The sequence below is a fragment of the Plecotus auritus genome (assembly GCF_963455305.1).
Source record: "Plecotus auritus genome assembly, chromosome: 4".
In the NCBI taxonomy this organism is placed as follows: domain Eukaryota; kingdom Metazoa; phylum Chordata; class Mammalia; order Chiroptera; family Vespertilionidae; genus Plecotus; species Plecotus auritus.
This window is the reverse complement of record NC_137775.1, coordinates 54,936,081-54,960,493: the sequence shown is the minus strand read 5'-3', so window position 1 is coordinate 54,960,493 and position 24,413 is coordinate 54,936,081. Positions and strand designations below refer to the sequence as shown.

The 24,413-nt window shown below is 44.7% G+C and overlaps 1 protein-coding gene across 2 annotated transcripts in view; it reads right to left on the bottom strand.

Moving 5' to 3' along the window:
• Positions 1-20,758, bottom strand: part of LOC308246635 (uncharacterized protein) — a 214,991-nt gene extending 194,233 nt beyond the window's left edge. The window contains exon 1 of one of the 2 annotated variants that reach the window (XR_013960430.1): positions 20,248-20,758. The gene's annotated coding sequence lies outside the window, so the exon portion shown is untranslated. The remainder of the gene's footprint in view (positions 1-20,247) is intronic. The other variant, XR_013960431.1, reaches the window with a different exon arrangement.
• Positions 20,759-24,413: the final 3,655 nt, after the last annotated feature.

Here is a 24,413-nt window from a genome sequence, read left to right as displayed (position 1 = left end):
CAAAGGTTCCCATAATGTCAAAGTATAAGCAAAAAAAAAAAAAAAACAGGCTAAGTATAAAATCCATGTATAATGAGAAGTTGTTATTATTTAAATGTCTCTTGAGTATTCTTATCAGATATTCAAAATCTTAATCTTAATCTGGAAATTTTAATGAATAGAGAAGAAAAACTGAAGAAACTAACACAATTTTAAGCAATAATTTAGTACTATATGTTAAAAAGAAAAAACACTTATATTTTAATTGCTATAAGCTGACCAAATACATAAGGAATGTAACTTTTACTTTAGGGGGAGAATGGACAAATCTCCTTCTAACTAATGGAGCAACATATACTTATTTGGGTTTATGCACATATACTCAGGCATTTTATTTTTTTAAAAAATGTAACTGAGATGTAATTGACATATTAGTTTCATATGTACAACACAGTGATTTGATATTTGCATATACAGGGCTGGGTAAAAGTAGGCTTACAGTTGTTCATATGGGAAATAATATAATAATTAATAAATAATGATGCAAGAAGAAACGCACATACTCACAACTGTAAACCTACTTTTACCCATCCCTGTGAAATGGTCACCAGAATAAGTCTAGCTAACATCTGTCATCACATATAGTTACAAATTTAATTTTCTTGTGATGAGAACTTTTAGAACCTATTCTCTTAGCAACTTTCAAATATACAACAGCCCTGACCAGTTTGGCTCAGTGGATAGAGCGTCGGCCTGTGGACTGAAGGGTTGCAGGTTCGATTCCGGTCAAGGGCATGTACCTTGGTTGCGGGCACATCCCCAGTGGGAGGTGTGCAGGAGGCAGCTGATCGATGTTTCTCTCTCATCGATGTTTCTAACTCTCTATCCCTCTCTCTTCCTCTCTGTAAAAAAATCAATAAAATATATATTTAAAAAAAAATATACAATACAGTATAATTAACGATAGCCAGGCATTTTAAGTTGATATTACAAATGAACTGGTAATTTTCAGTTTACTAAATAAAATAATTGAACCCTAAGAATTTTGAAGAGGGATCTTAGAAACATTGAGCCCAGTGCCTCTCAAACTTTAATGTGGATTTGAGTCCCAGGGGATCCTGATAAAATGTGGATTGTGATTCAGGAGGTGTGGTGTGGGCCTGAGATTCTGCATTCTAACAATCTCCAGGTTATACTGATGCTGCTGGTCCAGGGACCACATGTCAGGTAGCGAGGCTCTAATCAAGCCTAAAGGGAGGTCCCATGGCCTCAGCTTAGACCAGGAGCAAAACTGCCTCCACTGATAGACAATGCAGGGTTCTACTTGTGGAGCAACAAAGGAAGTCTGTCTGATGATAGAAGACACCCTTTATCTCCCTACATCGCCTCTTCCATGTTAAACATACCCACTTCCTTGGCCAGTTCCAGATCCCTAAACATCTTGATCACAAAGGATGCTCCCTCTATGGTCAACATCTTTCTTCCCCAAATAGCCCCTTGGGACAGGGCACAGTATTCCATACACGAGACAAACCCGGCCTGAGAATAATTGAGCAAAACCACTGCACTGCCCGATTTAAAGAGGACAGCTTTCTTCATGAGGTTCTAAGGAGATGTCACCTTCCATAAGAACCAAAGAACCATGCTGGGCTAGCGCTCACAATCTTGTGCGGGAACTGGTACCAAACAGGTGTGCAAATTCTGTACCTGAACAATTTTTTTTTTTAACCCAAATGTGGGAATTTACATTTATTCCTGTTAAATGTCATCTTGCTGCTTTGGGCTTGGCAGTGTCTGAAGTAATTTTAAAACAACAGATCAAATCAGAAATATTTTCAGAAAATAACAACTCACAAAAACCCTTAAAAATGTACATTGAGGGCCCTAGCTGGTTTGGCTCAGTGGATAGAGCATTGGCCTGCAGACTAAAGGGTCCCAGGTTCGATTCCGGCCAAGGACACATGTTCACATGCTCAGATTGCGGGCTCGATCCCCAGTGTGGGGCCTGCAGGAGGCAGCCGATCAATGATTCTCTCTCATCATTGATGTTTCTCTCTCTCTCCCCCTCTCCCTTTCTCTCTGAAAGTAATATATACTACACACACACACACACACACACACACACACACACACACACGGAAAAATAATAGTGTCTACCAGATAAGATTGTTAGGAGAATTAAACGGGTTAATATTTGTGACATGCTTAGGAGAGTGACCAGCATGTAATTACCTAATAGGTCATGCAGATACACATATGCAAAAAACACATGCAGCTTTAAAAAATAATTTAAAAAAACAGCATCCTTGGGATTACTATTCAGGTTGGAAACAAAACATTGCCAGGACCTTGGAAAGCACCTAAGGAACCCCTTCCCCATACCTCCCTCCATCACCTGTGGAAGTAAGGGCTATATTCATTTTTTTGTGACAAATCATTCTCTTAATTTTCTTATTAGTTTACCATCTACATATGCAGCCTAAATAACACATTTAGTTTTGCATGCTTTTGAACTTTACATAAAGGGGATCATGTTGTACATATTCTTTTGTCTGGCTTATTTCATTCAACATTAAGTTTGTAAGATTCATCCATACTGATGCATGCATTTTTATTTAACAGTATTGCATGCTGGTTACCCTCCTAAGCATGTCACAAATATTAACCCATTTAATCCTCCTAACAATCTTATCTGGTAGACACTATTATTTTCCCCAATGTATAAATGAGAAAACTGTGGTTAAGAAAGTTGCCCAAGGTCACAAAATAAGTGGCAAAACCAAATCCTGAACACAGGCAGAATCTTTGCTCTTAAACACCAAGCATGCTCCCTCTCCACTACCTCCTCTACATGGTGTTAGCTCATTTTTCACTACCAAATAGTATTCCAGTATAATTCAATCCAATGTTGATGCGTATTTGGATTGTTTTCGGTTTTTGCTCTTACAAACAATGCTTCCTTGAATAGCCTTGTCCATGTTTCTTAAGCACATGACTAAGAATTTTTCTATATGTATACTTAAGAGTAAGACTGCTTAAGTTATTAGCAGGCTGAACTTGTGTTAGTTAGGTAATAGCAAACTGTTTTCCAATGTAATTGTATCAACCAGCTATATACAAGAACTCCCCTCCATCTACATCCTTGTTAGGGATGTGGGTATTGTTAGGTTTTTTAGTTTCTGCCACTCAAAGAATGTGTATGGTATGGTATTGCGATTTTAATTTGGATGTATTTGATTATTAAACTAGCTATTTAGGTTTATTTGATGAAGTGCTTAAGTATATCATCCTTCTGTTATGTTGTCTGGCTTTTTCTTATTGATGTACTAGTATATGTATGTTTTTTACATATTCTGGGCCAGTCCTATATATGTGCCACAAATTTCATCAGCTACTTTGGGCTTGTTTTCTCACTCTTCATGTTTTAGTGAACCGAAGTTCTATTCATATAATTTTCAAACAATGAAAGTGAAGGACTCCTCATACATTTTAAACCTTTCATCCTATTATAAAAGCATTTCATAAGTCTGCACTTAGAATCTCCATATCCCTCCATTCATTGCATCTTAAGGATGGGCAATAGTCCAGCTGGCATGGCTCAATGTTTGAGTGTCCACCTATGAACCAGGAGGTCATGGTTCCATTCCCAGTCAGGGCACATGCCCAGGTTGCGGGCTCGATCCCCTGTGGGGGACATGCAGAGGCAGCCGATCAATGATTCTCTCTCATCATTGATGTTTCTATCTCTCTCTCCCTCTCTCTTCCTCTCTAAAATCAATAAAAATAAAAAATAAAAATAAAGGTCAAGGGACATTGTGCTGACAATGATTGATATGGAACAAAAAAGCCGATGAACCTGACATCTATAAATCATGAAGAGTGTCAACCAGGAAATTAAGGACCATTTTAGCCAATCCCACAATATTTTGAGGACATATACTAGATCTAGCTCCTTTTAAAGCTTCCCAGTCCTCTAAATATCGCTGGCTCTTTTTCCCCAACTCCTACAACACTTACCTCTACTATTCATCTTGGCTTTTGAGAACATATTGCCATGACCTGTAATTCAAATGCTTTATGTCCCTTTATATACATCATCGCCAGTATAAAACAACAACTTCCCTACAGTCAAGAACCACTTATACTGGTATTGTATTCCAACTGATTTATCCAAGAAATAATTTTAGGATATATTAAAAGAACTTCAATGTATACATCTCATGCATTAGGAAACTGTATAAAATAAAAACATAAATTGGTTCAAGAGAAATTAAACTGAAGTTCAATATGAAGAAAACACTGGTGAAAAATATATCTGAAATGATAGGATGGGAACAGATTATAAGGAGCTTTAAATGTTCTGCCAAAAAGAAGTTTAGACTTCTGTGGTCAGCAAGAAGGCATAGGTCAGTGGTGGGCAAACTCATTAGTCAACAGAGCCAAATATCAACAGTACAATGATTGAAATTTCTTTTGAGAGCCAAATTTTTTAAACTTAAACTTCTTCTGACGCCACTTATTCAAAATAGACTTGCCCAGGCCGTGGTATTTTGTGGAAGAGCCACACTCAAGGGGCCAAAGAGCCGCATGTGGCTCGCGAGCCGCAGTTTGCCAACCACAGGCATAGGTGATTTTTAAAGAGAGTCAATGAATCCATCCATTCATTCATTCATTTAATAAATATATATTTACTAGTATTGAGCACCTTACTCAGTGCCAGACACTGGAATCAATGACCCCTGAGCTCCTGGAGCCTAAGTCACAGTGAGGAAAACAGATAAAAAACAAGCAAGCAACACATATAGCATGTAAGAGGATATAAAATCTACAGAGAAAAGAAAGCAGAGAAAGGGGGTGGGACGCCTGGGGAAGGAAGGAGGTCCCTGAACTCCACAGGACAGTCAGGGAAGGCCTCCTAGGGAAAGTGTTACTCCTCACTGTGTCCTGTGGGTTCTCTCGCCTGTTCGCACGGACCTACCAGGCTGTTGGTACATTTTAACTTCCAGAGGGCAGTTCAAAGACCCTAGTCCTCTCTCCCACCCTAGGTTCTGAGCCTCCTTCTCCCCCAAATTTCTCCTCAACTACCCCATGCCATCCAAATGCATTTCTGACCCAGTCAGGATTTCCAGCTCCAGGCTGGATGGCAGAACCATCTCAACGTCTTGTCTTCCTTTGCTGCTATCCCTGAGCCCAGCCTCATCCCCAACCTGGCCTCTGAAGCCAGGCCTCTCTTGGGCCTTTTCCTGGTTCCTCAGAATCCAGCCTCCTTCCGGGGATGCATTCTCAGCCTCGGGCCAGAAGCTATTCCGACTTTCCTTCTGGTTTCTTTCCCACCTGAATGACCCATTCTAGAAACTGGCTGCTGGCAGGGATGGCAACAGTAGCAGCTGAGGCCGTTATGGGGGTATCTCCATGAGCAAGAGACCAGGGTCAGAGAGCGGCATCATCTGGGTGCACACGTATGTATGTATATTGAGTGCATGTGTGTGCCCATGCCCAGATTTGTCCAAAAACGGGGTGAGAAGAGTGTGGGCATGCAGGCAGGAGCCAACAGAATCTAAGAGAACAGAGAAAAATAATGCAAGACAGGGAAAAAAAAAAAGACACCTAGAAAAGGAGCTCTAATACGCAGCAAGAAAAAAGGGTAAAAAGAGTAAAAGGGAAGGATGAGCACTAAAAATCCCAAATGCTAAGATGGTGGCAAGCCCCCCCCCCCCAAAAAAAAAAAAATCAAATCCATCTAAAAGTGTGAAAGAGGCAAGACTGACATGAAATTTGAACTCACAAAATTCTGTCAACAAATGTCCCCAATCTGAGGTGCAAAAAGAGGAGAAACCTTATTCAAGTGAAGAATCTGCAAACCAGAGAAACGCAGCCTCTGGAGGAAACCGAAAGTATACTTCCCATAGACAAAGGGGAGGCCACCTTTTATAGAAAAAGTGCCTGCCCTGGTTCTGATTGGTCCATTTCTATGCAAATGAGGAATCCAAATCACACAGTTCTGATTGGTCCAAATATTACGGTCCTGATTGGTCAGAATCAGGTATTCTGAGTGGTCAGTATAGATCCAGATGAGGATATGGTTGCACAGTTCTGACTGGGAGGGGCAGGTCTCAGCCCACTGGTTGAAAGACGATTCCAAGAACTCCTTTATAAGGGCCGGATGACAGAAATACAGTGCAGGAGGCTTGGTAGCTCAGCTTGTGACTTTTCCCTGAGATGCAGTGCATGTGAAAGGCCTCCATCAGCAATGGCTGCTAGCCTCTGGTTATTAATTTGAGCCCACTTAACTACAAGGAGTCCTTCTTGGCAGATATATTCCTTCTCGGGGTACACAATTCTAATTTTCAGCTTCCCTTTAAAGCTTTTATTTCCCAGATCAAGGCTAACATAGCAAGTAAGACACAAAAGCCTCTGGCCCTAGTAGCTAGGAAACAAATAACAGAACACTGCTAAAGGTGAAGTGTTTAGAAAGAAAAAAACTTTATGAATATAAATGTATCTGTTGGTCTCATGTTCTGGAAATTCGGTTGCTTTCACTACAGAATGCAAAAAGGAAAGGCTCTTGGGTAAGATTGCTGCGGTACAGAGCTAAGATAATGATCTTGAATGGTCTGGCCAAATTGCAGGAATAACAAACCAAAACTAAACAAACAACAACCACCAACAAAAAATCCAAGAATGCTCCCATATGGAGATGCAAGTAAACAGGCTGCAAAATATAGCATACAGCCTTGGCCGGTTTGGCTCAGTGGATAGAGCATCGGCCTGCAGACTGAAGGGTCCCAGGTTCGATTCTGGCTAAGGCCCTGGGTTGTGGGCTCGATCCCCAATAGGGGGCGTGCAGGAGGCAGCCGATCAATGATTCTCTCTCATCATTGATGTTTCTATCTATCCCTCTCCCTTCCTCTCTGAAATCAATAAGGAAATATATTTAAATATATATATTTAAATATATTTTTAGTCAATATACATTTAGCATACACCTAACCCCCCTGTGAGGCTCAGGGTCTCTCGGTAGCATCTCAGCAGGGGAAACAAGGCTGCACCCTCCTTCCTGTGATAGCTGCTCCTTCTCCACCGTGCCTTTTCCTCTGACTCGAATTTTCTGTGAGCCTTCCTCTTGGGATCCTCTGGCAATGACTCACAGGGCAATAGGGCCAGTCAGCAATACCACAGCCCTCCGCAATAGATGCTGTGTAGGAGGCAAGCCGCTCAGTGGACTGTCATCTGTACCAGCTTTTTCCTTTTTCTGTTCAGGGAGGATTTGCTTTTCAGCCATATTTCCCTCAAAACACATCCCTGTCAGGACATGCTTACTGCACAGATTTCTAAATGATGAAATGATCTGCGTTTGGCTCCGTAGTCATAATGAAACTAAAAACAGTAAGATGAAAAAACAATACTGTGAGCATCACACCTACAAAAAACAACTTTATACTTGGGTGGTATCAAGAGATCAGAAAAAAAAAATGCTTAAACTAATATTTTCCAACCTTTCACTAACAGCTAGGGCTAAAACCACATGTTTTGAAGGTCTTGCACTGTGTTATTATTAGAAGTCACAATTCTATTGATACTGATGAGTCATTTGTATCGGCGGAAACCAAGAACTTCCATCAACATCATGTTACACAGAGTCACTGTGGCTTGACTTTTTCTTTATTACTGGTCAAAAAGGGGCTGCAGAATGCTTATTGAAGCTAAAAAAAAAAAAAGAACAAGAAAAAGAAAAAGACGAAGAAGGAGACTTCCTCAGGGTGTGCAAAGCTTTTTTTCCCCAGCTGATCTCACTGCTCAAGACAGTTTAGGATGATTTGATCAGTTTGTAACTACAAAAGGAAGCTTATTGAAAAATCTCAAAAAAGTTACATTTCACACTGACCAATGAAAATAAACAGAACTGAACTCCAAAAACAACAGCAAAACTATCTCTGAAATCAGATGCCAGCTTTTAAATGACCTGAGGTCAGGTGTGTGTTTGTTTTTCTTAACCTTAATAATTTGCAACGGATACCAACAAAATCTGTCATTACTTAAGGACTGGAGCCACACAAAACAATGTCCAGTTTGCCACTGGGCACCCACTCTGCTGCTTCCCTATTCAAGACGCACTCTCCTAACCCAGGGAGAAGTGGGTCAGGTTTCGGTTACACCAAGAAAGCCTAAGTTAAAGGTTCATAGCCCTAACACGTTTGGCTCAGTGGATAGAGCATTGGCCTGCGGACTTAAAGGTCCCAGGTTCAATTCCGGTCAAGGGCATATCACTTGGTTGTGGGCACATCCTCAGTGGGGGATGTGCAGGAGGCAGCTGATCAATGTTTCTCTCTCATTGATGTTTCTAACTCTCTATCCTTCTCCCTTCCTCTCTGTAAAAAATCAATAAAATATATTTTAAGAAAAAAAAAATAAAGGTTCATGAAAGTTCCTTCTGGTGCTCAGAAGAAAACGACAGCATATTCCCTTTTCCTTATTACCTCTCCTTTCCCTTCTCCCCTTAAAGAGTCCCAGAAACTTAAAATGAAGTAAAAATCTATTTTCCTGAGAAAGTTCCAGAAATGCTGATTCTAATGCAGTCTCTACAAAGGTAAAAATATGTCCAGTTTCTACCCTGCAACCAGAAGGCTGTGTCTGGCTGCTGGAAGAAGGGAACCCAGCTCAGCAGTGACCACAGGTCTGAAAATAGCCTTCCAGCGGCTAAACCGCCTGGTGCTCTCCCAGGGCAGCGCTGGCACTGTGGGCAGTTGACAGTCAGGCCAGCTGAGCACTGCACCAGCCGCATGAGTCAGCAAGCACTTCTGGTAGGAAACTGCTGACAGGCTAAATTACTCTTGCATATAGAAGGTGCACACACCTACCGGGCAAAAACAAAAACAAGGTACATGCAAATTAGCAAACAGGAGCCTCTCTACCCTTGCATAGTTCCTATTCTCCAAGGTTAAACCGAAAATAGAAATAATCTATGTGACTATTTAAGAAGTAGTAGAAGCAACAGGTAGTAATTAATAGTGGTAATAAACAACTCTGTGTTGTGATGTGTGGAACAGCTGTGTTCGAATCTCACGAGCTAGTTAATTTTAACTGGTTTTAATTTTAACTGGATTTAACTGTTTTTCCTCCCTTCTGAAAAATCAAAATAGTTGCCATATCGACCACAAGAACCGGTAACAGACAAGCACAGTTCCTGTTTTTCAGAGGGGACTTACTCTCAAACCCACAATATCAAGATGCTTAACATAAGTGGAAATTTAAAATTTATTGTTTGATGTGGGAGACTGAAACCTGTACACTAATTCAGATCCCACAAACGTTATGGAGTAGTGACATCTCAGGCTTTATCCTATGCGTCTTTCATCTTTGTTCTCTCGTTTAACACAGAATCCAAAAAACCTGCAGGAACACTGGTTGTCTGGAACTCAGAACACATTTCCCCATAGAAATAATGCCGTGCCAATGACATGATGTTCCAGGATATTCCGTGAAAGGGTCTCAAATTTTAAAATATGAGTGAGAGGTTAAATTTGCAATTTAAAAAGAAAAAGCGATACTCTAACAATAGTTCCAAAACTAAAGAAAACACTATTGATGGCCTGTTTGAGAAAATGTCTAACTAGAGGAAGATGAGGGGACGGTCTTCTGAGTGAGACTGTGGACTAGGTCTCCTTCACTCTGGTTCTTTTTTTAAAAAATATATATATTTTATTAATTTTTTTACAGAGAGGAAGGGAGAGGGAGAGAGAGTTAGAAACATCAATGAGAGAGAAACATCAATCAGCTGCCTCCTGCACACCCCCTACTGGGGATGTGCCCGCAACCAAGGTACATGCCCTTGACTGGAATCGAACCTGGGACCCTTGAGTCCATAGGCCGACGCTCTATCCATTGAGCCAAACCGGTTAGGGCCACTCTGGTTCTTTAATAGGGCTTAATTGTTAATTTCACTTTAAAATGCATGGCATCCCCCTAATATCATTAGAACAATCTTTATATTTATCAGTTGTGATTCCCACCCCCCCCAAAAAAATGGATCAAAAGTAAGAGAAGTAAAAATGAAGAGGGCGTGCAAGAGGCAACTGATGTTTCTCAGCAATGTTTCTCTCTCTCTCCCTTCCTCTCTCTCTCTAAAATCAATAAAAACCATATATATTTTTAAAAGTTAAAAGAAAGCTGATGAACAAAATAGATCCAGAGACTAAGAACCATGGAACTGATAAGGAATCTCAGAGGGAAGGTGCGTGTATAGGGGTGGGGGGAGATTAACCAAAGAACTTATATGCATAACCCATGAACATACACAATAGTGCAGTGAAGGCCTGGAGGGGAGGGTGGTGTGAGGTGAAGGGGGTCAATGGGGAAAAAAAGGGGACATCTGTAATACTTTCAACAATAAAGATAACATTTAAAAAATATATATATTTTTATTGATTTCAGAGAGGAAGAGAGAGGGAGAGAGAGAAACATCAATGATGAGAGAGAATCACTGATCGGCTGCCTCCTGCATGCTCCACCCTGGGGATTGAGCCCGAAACGCAGGCATGTGCCCTTGATCAGAATTGAACCCGGGGCCCTTTAGTCCTCAGGCGAATGCTCTATCCACTGAGCCAAACCAGCTAGGCCTAAAGATAAAAAAATTTAAACAAGTTAGAAGAGAAAAAAGGAAGGAAGATGGGCTACAAAGAGGGGATACCAGAGAGGAACAGAAAGAAATAGGGTCAGGCAGGAAGGAAGGCATGGGGGAGATAATTAAACTACGAAGACGAGGGAAAGTAGGAATAGAGGGAAGTCCTCCACTAGACAATGCACTCCCAGAGAGGGGAGAGGGGAGACTCTTCTAATCAGGCTGGAAGCTCAGTCATCTGACCCACAGCAAAGGAAGCATGAGCTCCATTAGGACAGTTCCAGAGACTAGCACTAGATGGCGCCATCAACTCAACATGGCATGGTTGCTGGAGACATTTGAGGTGGGCGAAGGGTAGTATGGAAGGCAGTTCAGACTCCCCACAACTGGGTATTATTTAGCAGGCAACACTTCCACCTAAAATAAGCATGGTTTCATTAATCAATCAACCTCTGCAAATGTCCAGATGTCACCAACATCCACAGGATGGGGCATGCCAATTTTGAAATTAATTTATCAACTCAGTTTTTATCAATAAAACTGTGGGTTGAGGATGAAGATAAGTGAGAGCCACTGCTTCCCCCCCCCCTTTTAAAATTCAACATTTAAAGATAATAGAGTATTTCAGGTTCACTGCTACTGACTAACAGACAAAAATTCCTAATTATAGACCCAGTGACTTCCCCTGAAGCTCTGTTTAAATGTCAAATAACACACAATCTTGTTATACAGGTTTATGTGAGTAGATCAGTGTCTGGCAAGGGGAAAGTGATGCTCACTGACAAACAAACATATCATTACATTAAAAAGCATCTGCCCTTTATACCTTTAATATTACAGTGGTTTATATCCTCTAATCTGCTTGCCTATATTCTCTGTCCAAGGTTGGGTTTATAAACAGCCCTCTCTCCACTCAGAAATGTTCTCCCATCACCAGGCTACCAGTGTGTGGAATTCTACCATTTCCCATTTTTAGGGTTTTATTCCTTTGGCTTTGTCTCTTATTAATATGCTGATTTTTCACAAAGAAGTAATTCACTAAATATGTTCCATTATTTATACCCTAGTAAAACTTTTTTCATAAAATCCGTTACTGAGATAGGTTTTGAAAGGGAAGTGGGACACTAGTTAAGGGCACTGGGTGGTCAAAAGGCAGCAAAGAACAGAGTGAAGAAGGACAGAAAGAAGCCACTGGGAGAACTGAGAGCAAACCTTGCCTGGCTTCTTCACAACCTCAGCAAAGATCATCACCCCTGATGCTGATCTGCCCAAGAAGATACATTGAAAACTAAGAGTTAAATCTAAGTTTGTTTACACTTTCCTCTGGCTGAATGGGTAATAATATCCTTTAGAGTTCATTTAATTTTTTTTCACAGTTTGACTCTTCAAGACTCATTCATTTGCATAATATGGAACCTTGAACCCATGTAGACATTCCACAAATTAATGCAAGTAATGCTCGTACTAAATCAGCAGCTTTAATTTAAGCTCATCATTGTTTGCATTGATATCTTTATGCACTCATCTGCTTGATTTTTTAAATCACTTTTTAAAACTTCCAACAGTGACACACTAAGCATCCCCCCACCTAGCCATCTCCAAAAGTTGAACTAAATACTGAGACCTAAGCACAGTACATTCATGCACTCGATCTTTTCCTAAATTGAGCTACAAATGGACACTTAATGTTCCAGCAGCTCCCAAGAAAAATGCCTCCTGACTAAAGACAAGGGTGTCTGCCCAGGACAGAGCTCAGTCAGCATTCCAAACAGTGACCCTGCAACCTCGAGGTAACTGGGGTCACTGCCAAAGCTGAGTCCTCTAAAACCATTCAAATCTCTGGTTGAGAGTTGCAACATGCTAATCTGGCAAGATAATCTCTTCCTGAAATTGACTAGAATGAGAGCAAAGGTTACCTGCTTTTATCTGTTACTAGTGGCTAATATTTCTAATTAGAAGCTCTAATGGAATTGAGTCTGAATGAAATTCTTCCTCTGCAGAATAATCAACCTATTATAGGAATGGTTTCTTTCACCTTTTCTACCTCATCAGAAAAAAACCTAAAAAACCAAAAAACAAATTTTTCACGTAACAAGGGGGAAGGAGTCTGAACTACAGGAAAACCTCGGGAACAGAGCCAGGGGACTCATGTTCTACTTAGTTCTTCTTTTGTCTTTACATGTCATCACTTCCACTTTCTGATCCCCAAATGGACACTGAGACCTGAGGAATGTCATTTTAGAAAGTGAGCCATGTGAAAGGACATACATCCACTCAGGGTCACTGAGAAATTATTTTATCTTTCAGAGAGACATCAACAAAACAGCCAATATTTTGGTGAACTGGCCTGTATTTCCACTTCTGAGAACTGCTGGAGAGCGTTGGACCTCCAGTGAAGAAGAGGAGAGAGGGGGCGGATCGGCCTGGTGGTTACAGGGCAGGCTGCAGCCCTCAAACACCTAGTTTCCAATCCCAGCTCCACCACTCATTAGCTGGGCAACATCTGTCCCTTGGCTTCTAATGATCACACCTAGCTCTGGCTTGTTTCCAGGACTGGATAAGTAAATCTGAGTAACATACAGGAAGCTCCCAACACAGGTTAGCTATCATCAAAGAAAAACAAGATGCAGGCGTTTTAGTTATCACACAGTCAAATTTGTTTTAAATAGACACTGCCAACACTCCTAAATTGTGCTAAGAATAGCCTAAAAAGTCGTTCTTGGTCTGCAGAGCCTCCACACCCTAGTGCCCTGGGGGAGGCAGGGGCTTCAGAGGATGGACTCACACCTGCACGGAAGGAAGATCCTAGCCTGGGTCCTAACATACCAGCCAACTGGGAGGGAATGTCTGTGTAGCCTATTCATCCCAACATTGTCAAAACGACCCTAAATAGGTTCACAATCAGAATGCTAACTTGCATGTTTTTCCAAGTATGAAAACGAACAGTATTCTTGGCAATTAACAATTCTGTTTCTATCAGGCTCCAAAGCAGTGGTTCTCAACCTTTCTAATGCCGCGACCCTTTAATACAGCTCCTCATGTTGTGGTGACCCCCAACCATAAATTTATTTTCGTTGCTACTTCATAACTGTAATTTTGCTACTGTTATGAATCGTAATGTAAATATCTGTGTTTTCCGATGGTCTTAGGCTCTACAGCAGTGGTTCTCAATCTGTGGGTCACGACCCACAGGTTGAGAACTGCTAGCAGGGTCGCCCACAGGTTGAGAACCGCTGGTGTAGGGCTTATGACCATCGGAAAACACAGATATTTACATTACGATTCATAACAGTAGCAAAATTACAGTTATGAAGTAGCAACGAAAGTAATTTTATGGGTGGGGGTTACCACAACATGAGGAGCTGTGTTAAAGGGTCGCGGCATTAGAGAGGTTGAGAACCACTGCTCCAAAGACACAGGTAAATAAGTCAATTCTGGACTCTGTATACAAGAACCACTTTTGCCAAACTGGCCCAAAGGGTTGTATCATGGCTTATGCAATACTCCAAAGGGCCAAAGACAGTAGCGACTTAATAGGATTAGGAGGCTATGGAGAAAGAGGAAGCCCTAAGTTTTAGATGGTCCCTGATGGCAGCTGACTCTGCAGTTCTTCAGGGAGTGCTGCCTCAACCTCCCAGCCAGTTCACATTCCCCCACTACACTCTCTGCTGCATGGAAACCTTTCCTCCAGGGAACATGCAATGGGCTATCTGGTTAACGTCCTCCCTCCTACTAGATGGTATGCTTCCTGAGGGCAGGGACCAGGACTGGGTTTGCTCCCCACCAGCCCACGATTGGCTAACACCATGCCTGCCGCATAAGAGATACTCAGTGTATGTTTGTTTAGTGAATGAATGAGGCATCTGCCTCTAAAGAATGGAATTTCTGGACACGCTGCCTGTTTGGTGGTGCCCATTAACTTCTGCTGCTTAGGAGAATACAGGATGGGAAGGAAACAAAAACAGCCAATAATCTGTGGATACTGAGATGCTAAGGACACTTGCTGAGTGTGTTCCTTCTCTTTGCTTTCCTACTTGTTGAATGGAAATAAGCAAGCTGGGCTCTCTCCTCTTTAAACTCCAAGGTGAGAGTCCAAGCCATCTGTGGGTTAGACTCGCAGAGTCCTGAGAAACTCCTGGAGCATCTGCAGAAAGTGATGGGACAGAGAAGGATGATGCGAGACTGGAACTGATGGGAGGGTTTGGAAACGCAAAAAGCTTTCTTCTGAGACTGACCTGGAGCCAGCTGCAGGCTCAGGAAGGAATGAAGACAGTAACAAGAAGTAGGGGAGGCCTGGAAAGTGGAGGATTTACATGCTCAGAAGAAAATGAAAACTGACACAGCCCGCTCTCAGAGGCATCACAGTGTGTCCTACAGCCTTCATCCTTCGGGAGAGGAACAAAAGGGTCAGGGAGGAAAGGCACACATCACAGAACCAAAGGACAATTTATTATCAGGCTAAGGAACAAAAGAGAAGTTAACCAGGGAATAAGCTGGAGAAATGGTGATTATGAAGTCACTGGGGAAGACTGAGACATTTTGGCTGTAATTCCAATGACTACAATGAACGAGTACGTGAAATGCTTTCAGATTGGGGAGATTTATTATTTTGGAAGAAAAATAGCTCAAGGAAAACAAAGGAGAGATTCCTGCCTGATTTTTGAAGCAGTGCCACTAGTAGGACAAGGTTCAATTCCCATATTCTTTAGAAAAGAAATGGTCCTTGAAAAGGACATGGTGGTGATTCTGAGGATACTTCCAGCGTTAGGGAAGCTGAGTAGCATGCTGATGGAAAGGTTAAGTTTCCGTTTCAGGTAGATTGACATTTGAAATTAACAAAAAAAGGACGGGAAAAGTAAAAGGAAAAACCTTGAATTGACAAAGAAAGAACTACTTTTCTATTAAATGTCACCCCAGACCCCCCACCCCCAAAATGAGTAATATTCTGGACAATCTTACTGAGTTTACAAAATGCTTAATTCACATCAGGTTTCAGTTGGGCCTTGAACAATTTGTAAATATTTATGTACAATGTAAAGTTGGGACAGGAATAGGTCACACACTGTCACTGGTAATCCAGGAGCAATTTTCGTCGTTCCCAAGGCCTCGGTGCTGCTTTTCCTAACACAGCTCCAGGTGTGCCAAAAGCCACCTCCTTTTCAGGGGAAATGCCAATTCTTGCAGCCAGCCCTGACTTCTGAGCTGCTGGTGTCTCTGATAGGGTCATGTGTCACTGGGGCTTCTTGGCTATCCAGACAGAGAAAGGAGAGGCACAGGGAGGCAGAAGTAGTGATTGCGCTCTGAATCGCAGATTTTGACAACTGTTCATCTTTTATTTTTTGTTTCTTATACATGAGGGTAGGGACTAGGTTCTCTGCATGCTATGTTCTCTGCCCCACACCCAGTCATTACCTCAGGGCTAGATTGTGTATATAGGATGACAAATAACCCTTAGACAGTCAAGAAAATACTCATTCCATTTTGATGACATTCTTTTCAACATAAAATGAGAAGGTTCCCCTTCTGCAGAATGGGCGCCACGCCTACTTCACAGCTTTCCTGTGAGGAGTCAATGAGTTACACGTAGGTAACGTTGTTAGCACTGTTTCTGGCACATGGTGAGCATTCAATAAACCACGGCTATTATTTTAGTGGGTGCTTTCAAATGTCAAATTTTCATGGAGGTCCTCAGGCATTAAATAGCCAAGGTACCCCATCTGGTCCATAACAACTAAATAGAGGGCAGATGGTTCAAAAGCAATGAATGATTTACCTGCAGAGGACCCCATGGTGCCACCCCTGGTATTAATTTTTGGTCTTTCAACTCGTATTCTCTGTTAAAGAGAAAGCTATCAATACCTGAGTGGGACTCAATGTTGATTCAAGTTTTGCTTTTCTTATATCTTTCAATTTCCCCAACAGCTGTAATCATTCACTTGGTGGAGACTCACAAACCATCTACTATGTGCCAGGCCTTTAGAAAATGGCTACATACAGAAATATTAAACAATAAGATGTATTAGCCCATTAAATGTTCTCATCCAACATTTAAAAAAATTTGATCCAATATTTTTAAAAATCAGGAGATTCCACATAAAAATCTAGATATCCAGCTTCCCTTGGAAAAATCAGACAATGTAGCAACACAAAGCCAGTATTCCCACCCATTCCTGCCTGGCAACAGTCAACAAAAAGAAGCTGGGACAGAGTATCGGTTACCTGCCACTCCACCCTATGCCCCCTCCCTCACCAGGACCAGTGAAAGATAAAAATGAAGGGCTCCATGCTCAAGAATTATCAAAGATTTCAAGAAGACAACAGCAGAAGATTAAACCAAGCGTGAGGTCCCCCTGAGCAGATGAGGGGGAGGAGGGGCTCTGTGCAATGGTGCAGGTCACATGCCCATGAAGCTGGTCCTGCTTCCCACCCCCTCAGCCAAACAGGAAGGGTATTTAGTTATCTAAGTGTTCTGTCTTTCATTCAGTGTCAGCCAGCATTTACAACAAGGCAGACACCGTAGCCCCTGAAATCTGAGGTACAAAAAGTAGGGCAGTGGTCCCCTGCATAACTGAGCTGGAGAGCCACTGGGAGCTCTCTCTTCCCTGGTTAAGGCTGGATCCATACCAGGGACACGAAGCACAAGTTAATCCAAGTAAAATTAAACTGCTCCCAACAATACAGATTGATCTGAGCCCTTTTGTTGGCATTACTGGAGCCTTGATCACAAATTCACAAGCGCTAATGAATAAGTCCCCTCGGCTGTGCAGACAGCGGGCCCAGAAGTGAAGGGCTGGTCTAGGAGAAATCTGAACATGAACCTGACCATCTGGCTCCCTGTGACTCACTTTGATCACAAAATGAATTGCAACAAATTGAAGAGCACATGGCTAGAGTTAATTGTCTCATCCGTAATCTGAACCTACTTTTAAGCAGTTATTAGTACCCTCTATCAGGTAGAAACATTTCCTACCATCACTGCAAAGTGCATTTTCCTGATGAACTGTAATGGATCATTAAATTCCATATCTGAATAACAATACTCTGCACTTAGGCAGTGCCTTTCATCCAGGGATTTCAAGGCAGTTTGCAAATAATTAAGCCCCTCACACAGCAGCCAGAGGTGAGGGACTTGCCTGAAGACACTGACTTAAAGGCATAATTCAATAGAAAGAATAAATGGCTTCCACCCAGGTACTAGTAATACTGAAAAGTGAGTGGGGGGAGGGGAAGGTGTCCAGATTCCCTCCCTCACTTTCTGCCTTATTCCTTTCTCTATGGCAGATCCTCACTGGCAACACACAAAGAACTGAGAAGTCACTAACAGGGGTTTTCATAATTTAGCGATGAGTTCAGACATACGCATATATGAGGAGAATGTTTCTCAATATAACCCTGGCATATACAATACGAACTGACATTTCAATCCACCTGCAGAGTCGACAGATACCAGAATAATTAACTCAACACATTTATGATTACCAAATGGCAAACCTAAAAGCCTTCCAAAATCCAGAATGAAATTACTGCTCTACACAAATAAAGTATGCTTCAACAAAAGTACTTTATTCCATGATTGTGTATGCCATTTCTGGGACTCCTGTTTGAATGATATTGAAGTTTCCGGAATAGCAAATAGGGTGGAAGTGGGCAATCAATGCATTTTTTCCCCAATGCATTTTTAAAACCAGAACACTAGAAGGAAAAAAAAATTTCAGCCACTCAAAGTTCTGTGGTGAAATTATAAACTCCTAAAAACTGAATGTATAATGAAAACGCTGACAGACCTTTCACTGGAGCAGTTTGAATGCAACACTGTAATTTAGCAATCGCTCTTACAGACTTAAAGACTTATTCTAACAAGATGTCATTTTGACTCCCGTTTATTATTACCTGCAAGAATGAAAAATGCCGCTTACTGGAGAGCTGCTGGAGAAGCAGGGTGGGGCAATCTCACATTTTAAACAAGACTTCTGTCTCACCAAAACAGCCCTCTCCGCTGAAGGAGCGGCAGCCTTTCCCGCTCAGCCTCTTTCATGTCGGCCAGAGCCTTCGCAGCTCGACATGCCTTTCCTACATGTTACATTTTAATGACCGGAGAAAACCGTTATCAGCTAACATCTCCAATTTTACTCTAAACAGACAAAAGCAAAATATCTCATTAGGCATCATCTCCGCCATGGTTCCCACTAGGCAGGAAAGGATTTTTATCTGAAGCAATTACCCTTTTTAGTTAGACTCAACAGATAACATTTACACAGAGAGCGAGGGACGGCAGCACCAGACAGAAAGTGAAAACTGAGGAACGCCGCGTCTCGCCATCCGCGGGTCCCCCGGGAGTCTGGGGGTGTGAAGTATCCTCGTCCCGATCGTTTCCCAGGGGCCGCGGGTCTCCGAGCAGAGCAGCAAGGAGCGCCTTCTCGGGCCACAGACACTAAACCATCCCGACAGCGCTGGGCTCCAACTTCCCCCAAGTTGTCAAACTCGCCCACACACGAAAGGGTGCCGGGGACACCCCGCGTATCCACGACCCACGAAGTCAGGGGAGCGCGGCCGCTTTCACAGACATACACCCGGCCCTGCCTGCTTCCTCCCACGGTCCGAGTTCCTGCAAATCCTCGGCCAGACTGAGGTCACCGAGAAGCTGGCTAGAGTCCCCTCTCGTGGGCAGCTGGGGTAGTCCATGAGCGCCGCCCACCGCCCTCTCCAGGGGCGCTCGGCTCCTGAGCACCCACCGGGTGAGACCCACACGCGCCTCCACAGGGGGAGATGGAAAGGTGTCCCCTGGATAAACCCCTTTCCTTAGATTGAGCTTCTGGGGCTGGTAGACTGAAGTGTGTGGGGAGAGAGAAGGGGGTGTGTTGCACTTTGATTTCATGCAGAATCTTGCAAGATTTCCCTCTCTGATGGCACGAGCGAGCTCTAGCTTTGCCTTCCCAGGGACGCATTCCGATAACCTGGCCACTGGCTAGGAGGGGTTCCACCCAGCGTGCAGTCCGAGGTCTGCGCTGCGAGGCCCCAACCTGACTCTTCCCGGGACTCTAAACTTGGGCTTCGATGCCCCGCCAGTCTCAGTGGTTCCGGATACCCCGCGGCAACTGACAGCTGAGCGCAAAAGCGCGGCGGCCGCGGTGCTTGCTCACGGAGCAGTCCTGGGCACGGACGCTGAAGGCAGGTTGGAGGCCATCCGGCCCCGCGAGGAAATCGCGGGCTGGGGGTCGGGGCGTCCGGGCCTCGCCGGGCCGGGAGCAGGGCCGTGGGTCTGACAGCTGCTCCGGCTCCCGCAGACGCGCGCCTCCCTCCAGCCCGCCCTCCCCACGCCTGACTTATTACCCTCTGCTCCTCCTCCCCCTACTGTTCCAAAACACCCGTCGACGCGAACAAAATACAATGCCGCCTCGCCCGCCGTAAACAGCCAGCGAGAGAGCGCACAGTCGCGGCGGCGCGTCCGCCCGCTCGGCTCCCACCGCCTTCCCGTTCCTAGAAAAAGCCATAAAAGCGGTAGGGCGCTCGGCAGGCGGCTGCGCGCCGGGGGACCGCGGCTCCCTTCCTGCGCCGCTTCCCCACGCCTCCCCGCGCACCCACTGCCCCCTCAAACTTGCCCCGCCACCCCGCCCCCCCGCCCGGCGCCGGGGCCGGGCCCGCGGACTCACCTCACCAGAGAACTTTGCGCCCTTTTCCGCCTCCTCTTCTCGGCGTCTTCCCAGCCCGTAGCCCCCTCCCGGCGGCCGGCGCGGTGGGCGGTTCGGGGGTCACCAAAAGCTCGAGGAGAGGACGCGCATCACATGGCAGCTGGTTCCCAGCTCCCCGAGTGTGCCGGGAGGGGGGAGGGGAAGGGTCGAGGGCAGGTCGGGGGAGCGCGAGAGCCCGGCGGCCGCGGGAGTGGGCAGGCGGGTGGCGAGGGCGGCGGCGGACGCTGGCGCTGGCGCTGCTGCGATCGGAGCCCGAGCGTGCACGGTCGCGGCTGCTGCTGCTGCTGAGGCGGCGGCGGCTCGGCGCTGTTTGCTCCGCGCGCGGCTCGCGCTCTCCCCGGAACGCCCACACTCTCAATCGCTACATTGTTGACATTCGGGCGCTGACGTCACCGCTCCCCATTCACAATAACTTTACGGGAGCCGGGCAGCGCACCTCCCCGGCCGCTGGGGCGCCGTACGCCTGGCGACTAGCGTAAGCCACTCCGCGAATGGCGCTCCGAGGGCCGGGGCGCGGGGCTCGGGGCGCGGGGCGGGGGGCGGGAGCGGGGGCGGGCACGCGCGCTCCGCTGGCTCGCGGGAGGGGGCGCGCCTCACACTGCCGCCGCCGCGGCTCTCCCCGCTTTGTGTGGCCGCGCGGCCGGGAAAGCCCCCTGCTCCGGGCCCAGCTGACCATCTGGCTCCGTCCACCCGGCCCGGGACTCTCGGGGGCCTTGAAAGGCAAGGGCTGGGGTCGTGTGGAGGAGTGTGGAGTGTGGAGTGTGGTGAGGGCTGGTGTGGCACGTACGAAGGGGGGCAGAGTTCTGGGCACAACACTCTGGAAGGGGAGCCAGACCTCCAGACCGAGGGTCGCTGCGTTGTCTAGCGTTTCCCAGGAGGGACAAGATGCAACACGGGCCCCCACAAAGCCGACCCTTTGGGGTGGGGATGGGGCGAAGAAGAGTAGCTCCTGGCTATGATGGGGACATTTGGATCCTTGTGGAGGGCCTCAGCGTGTCCCACCGAGGGAGCCTCTAAGTCCCCACACCAGGGTTTTAGAGGGGAAGCAAGAAGTTTCGAGCGTCAGTGAAAAAACCGTCCCCAGCTTCAGCCTCCAGCTCTGCAGGGATCCAGCCTCTCTCCTGCCTCTGGATCTGGAGGCTGCCCGGGTGTTGCTCCTGCACTTTAAGGCCATCGTGTGACTGGCTGTCCTGTCAGAAGAAAGCCTGATGGTGGTTAAGATTTTACAGAAAGTAATTAGGACTTAGACTGAACGAACATTTGCAATAAAAGACGGTTGTGTTAGTATAATGCTGGTGCCTGCAAATTTACCCCGCCAAGGCCAGGAAATTATGCCACGTTTCCCTGAACACCTATAACTCGGCCCCCCTGTGTACAGGCAGTATTCCATATTATTACGTGTGGTGCTGATTTTTAATGAATATTATAAAACTTTGACTCGCTCTACTGAGAGAAGGATCATAAATCCCCCCTGTAAAATGGGCACTGGCATATGCTGAGGAAGCAGTGAAGCGCTGCCCTGGGAGTCTTGTGGTATCAGCCAAAGTGTTGCTCTGAACCACCTTCGTGTGAACACAGTTTTAAAAGGCCCCATTTCGAATGTCTGTGTGGAAAGCTAAGCGATGGTGAAAAGGAAGCTGAGGGGCCAAGCTCATTTTTTTCTAACAGCATAGCAGAGCCTCCCTGTGTGCCGGTCTAGACCCCCACGGGGTGATTTTCTCTGCTAGCCTCTCCAGTTTTCAGGTGGGGAAAAGCCTCAGAGCTAGGTGCCCTGACTGAGGGCCTGGTGCCCTTTTTGATGGAACACCCTGCTTCTGAGGTCCCTGTCTGGCCTCCTGACAAGGACAGAGAATACTGATCCCTGGTCTGCCCTGGTGAGGCCATAATCTGATGGATGGTGATGTTTCTGTATTCATCATTCTTGTAAGTATGTGAGTGTCAATGTGATAACTTTATGCATTTTAATAAGCACCGCTACATGTTTTTCTCACAAGAGCCAGGCTTGAGAAGATCCCTAAGAGTGTCATGTAAATTCATTTATTTTCAAGCAGGCCATGGCTGCCTGGCTGTGAGTGGAGTTGGGCACATCAGCATTGGGGAAGCGGGGTGGGGGTGGGGAGATGCTGCTGCAAGCTGACCTTGCCACCTTGTTTCTGGTCCCAAGTGGATATAACAAAGGCTATGTGGTCGTTTCAATTCACTTGCCAAAGATGCAAGCCGGAGCGTTTTCAGTTTGAAATCCTTAAGTAAGCAATGGGACAGCAATTAGAGATAAAAAAAAAAAACCCAAAAAACAAAAAACAACAACGAATGCAACCATGATAGGTTGTGTTATCTACTCATTCAAGGAGGTTGAATTAGGACTAGTTGACCTCGAAGACCACATCCAGTACTGCAATCATTGTGCCTCTGTGGCTGGGAATATGACAAAATCTTTGCCTTAGAGGAGCTTAAAGTCCAGTAGGGGGTTAATTCTTTCATTTTATTTTCAAATTTAGAAGTGGGTTATTTGAGTTAAATCCTGTAAAACCTATTTGGAATTATATGAACTTAGGATGGTAAGTCAAGTACTGGACACTGTTTTAACAATATGACCACAGGGATGAGGCTGTGGTCAGCCTTAGCACCCTCGTCGAGAATGTTTGCTGGCCATTCCTGGGGTTTGTGGTGCTGCTCTGGGCACTTCAGGCATTTACAATGAGAAACAGATGCAGGTCCTTCCTTCTGTGTATTCATGGCAGTAACTTGAGTAGAGGTCAACTTATTTCCCATGCCTGCAACAGTCACCCTTCTCTGATATACTTTTCCTACATAATTACATGTGTTTGCTGGTCCAGAACATGGACTTCATCTGTAATACATTTCTAAGCAGGATATAATTTCCAAGACGATAACTTTGTATTATAGCATTGAAGTCCATAAACTTTATTTCTATAAATCACCTTGATTTTATAAAGTAGGAAAAATTAAAATACCCTGGAAACAAAAAGAGGAGGAGAGGAAGACAAAAGAAAGAAGCAAGCAGTTCTGGGGTCTTCAATTTTCTTGCTCCCCAGCATCCTGTTACAGTATTTAATGACGTAGGCAGAACAGTAGGCAGAATTTTAAATATGGTACCTTGAGTAAGACATAGCAGGGCAAAGTCAGCAACCAATGAGAGAGATCAGAGTGGGATGTTTAGAGGGAGAATGCCAAAGCCAGGAGGAGCCAACATAGGAAGGAAGTTCCATTAAGAAGAAACTGAATTTTACTCGCTGGACAAATTCCTCGGAATTATGACTAAGGTTTATTATTTAAAACACAGAGGTTTTGAAGTATACCTTAGCCATAAAAAGTCAGCTATTACGGCACTGGTGACACTTGGGAGAACTGATGAAATTTGAATAATTTCAGGTGGTGATTTGTTCAACAATTATTGAACGTAGCAGGCGCTGTTCTACAAGGTAGGATGTAGGATTCTTAAGTTAGTGATGACATTGGGATGAGGAGGGAGACAGACAATAACCCAGTCTTTCTTCTCTCTCTCTCTCTCTCTCTCTCTCTCTCTCTCTCTCTCTCTCTCTCTCTCTCTCTCTCTCTCATCTATCTCTCATCTATCTGGTATGTTATCACATACCATGTAGAGTATGGAGGTGAAGAGAGCTGTGAAAGCAAAGGAAGGAGCTCAGGAGTGACAAGGGTGGGGCTATTTTTAGATGTGGTGTTTGGGTCAGGGAAGACAACCCTGAGGAGAGGACATTGGGCAGAGATAGGGATGAAGTCATGGGACAAGTTCTGTAGCTATACTGGGGAAAATCTTTTTAGGTATGAAGAAAAGCAAGTGCAAAGGCCTTGAGGCAGATTAAAGTTGGCATGTTCCAGGGACAGCAAAGAGGTCACTGTGTTTAAAGCAGAAGAGCTAGAAGATGACTAGCAGGAAAAGATGCCAGAGGGATATCCAACAGGCTTATATTTTAGAGGGAAATGAAAGGCATTTATAGGGGTTTCTTCAGAGAAAGGACATGACCTGGCCTTGACTCCTAAAAGAGCATCCTGTGTGTTCAGTGGAAGGAAGTACAAGAGTGGAAGCACAGAGACCAGGTAGAGGAATAGAAATAGACTAAAGGAGAGGTGATGGTAATTTGGAC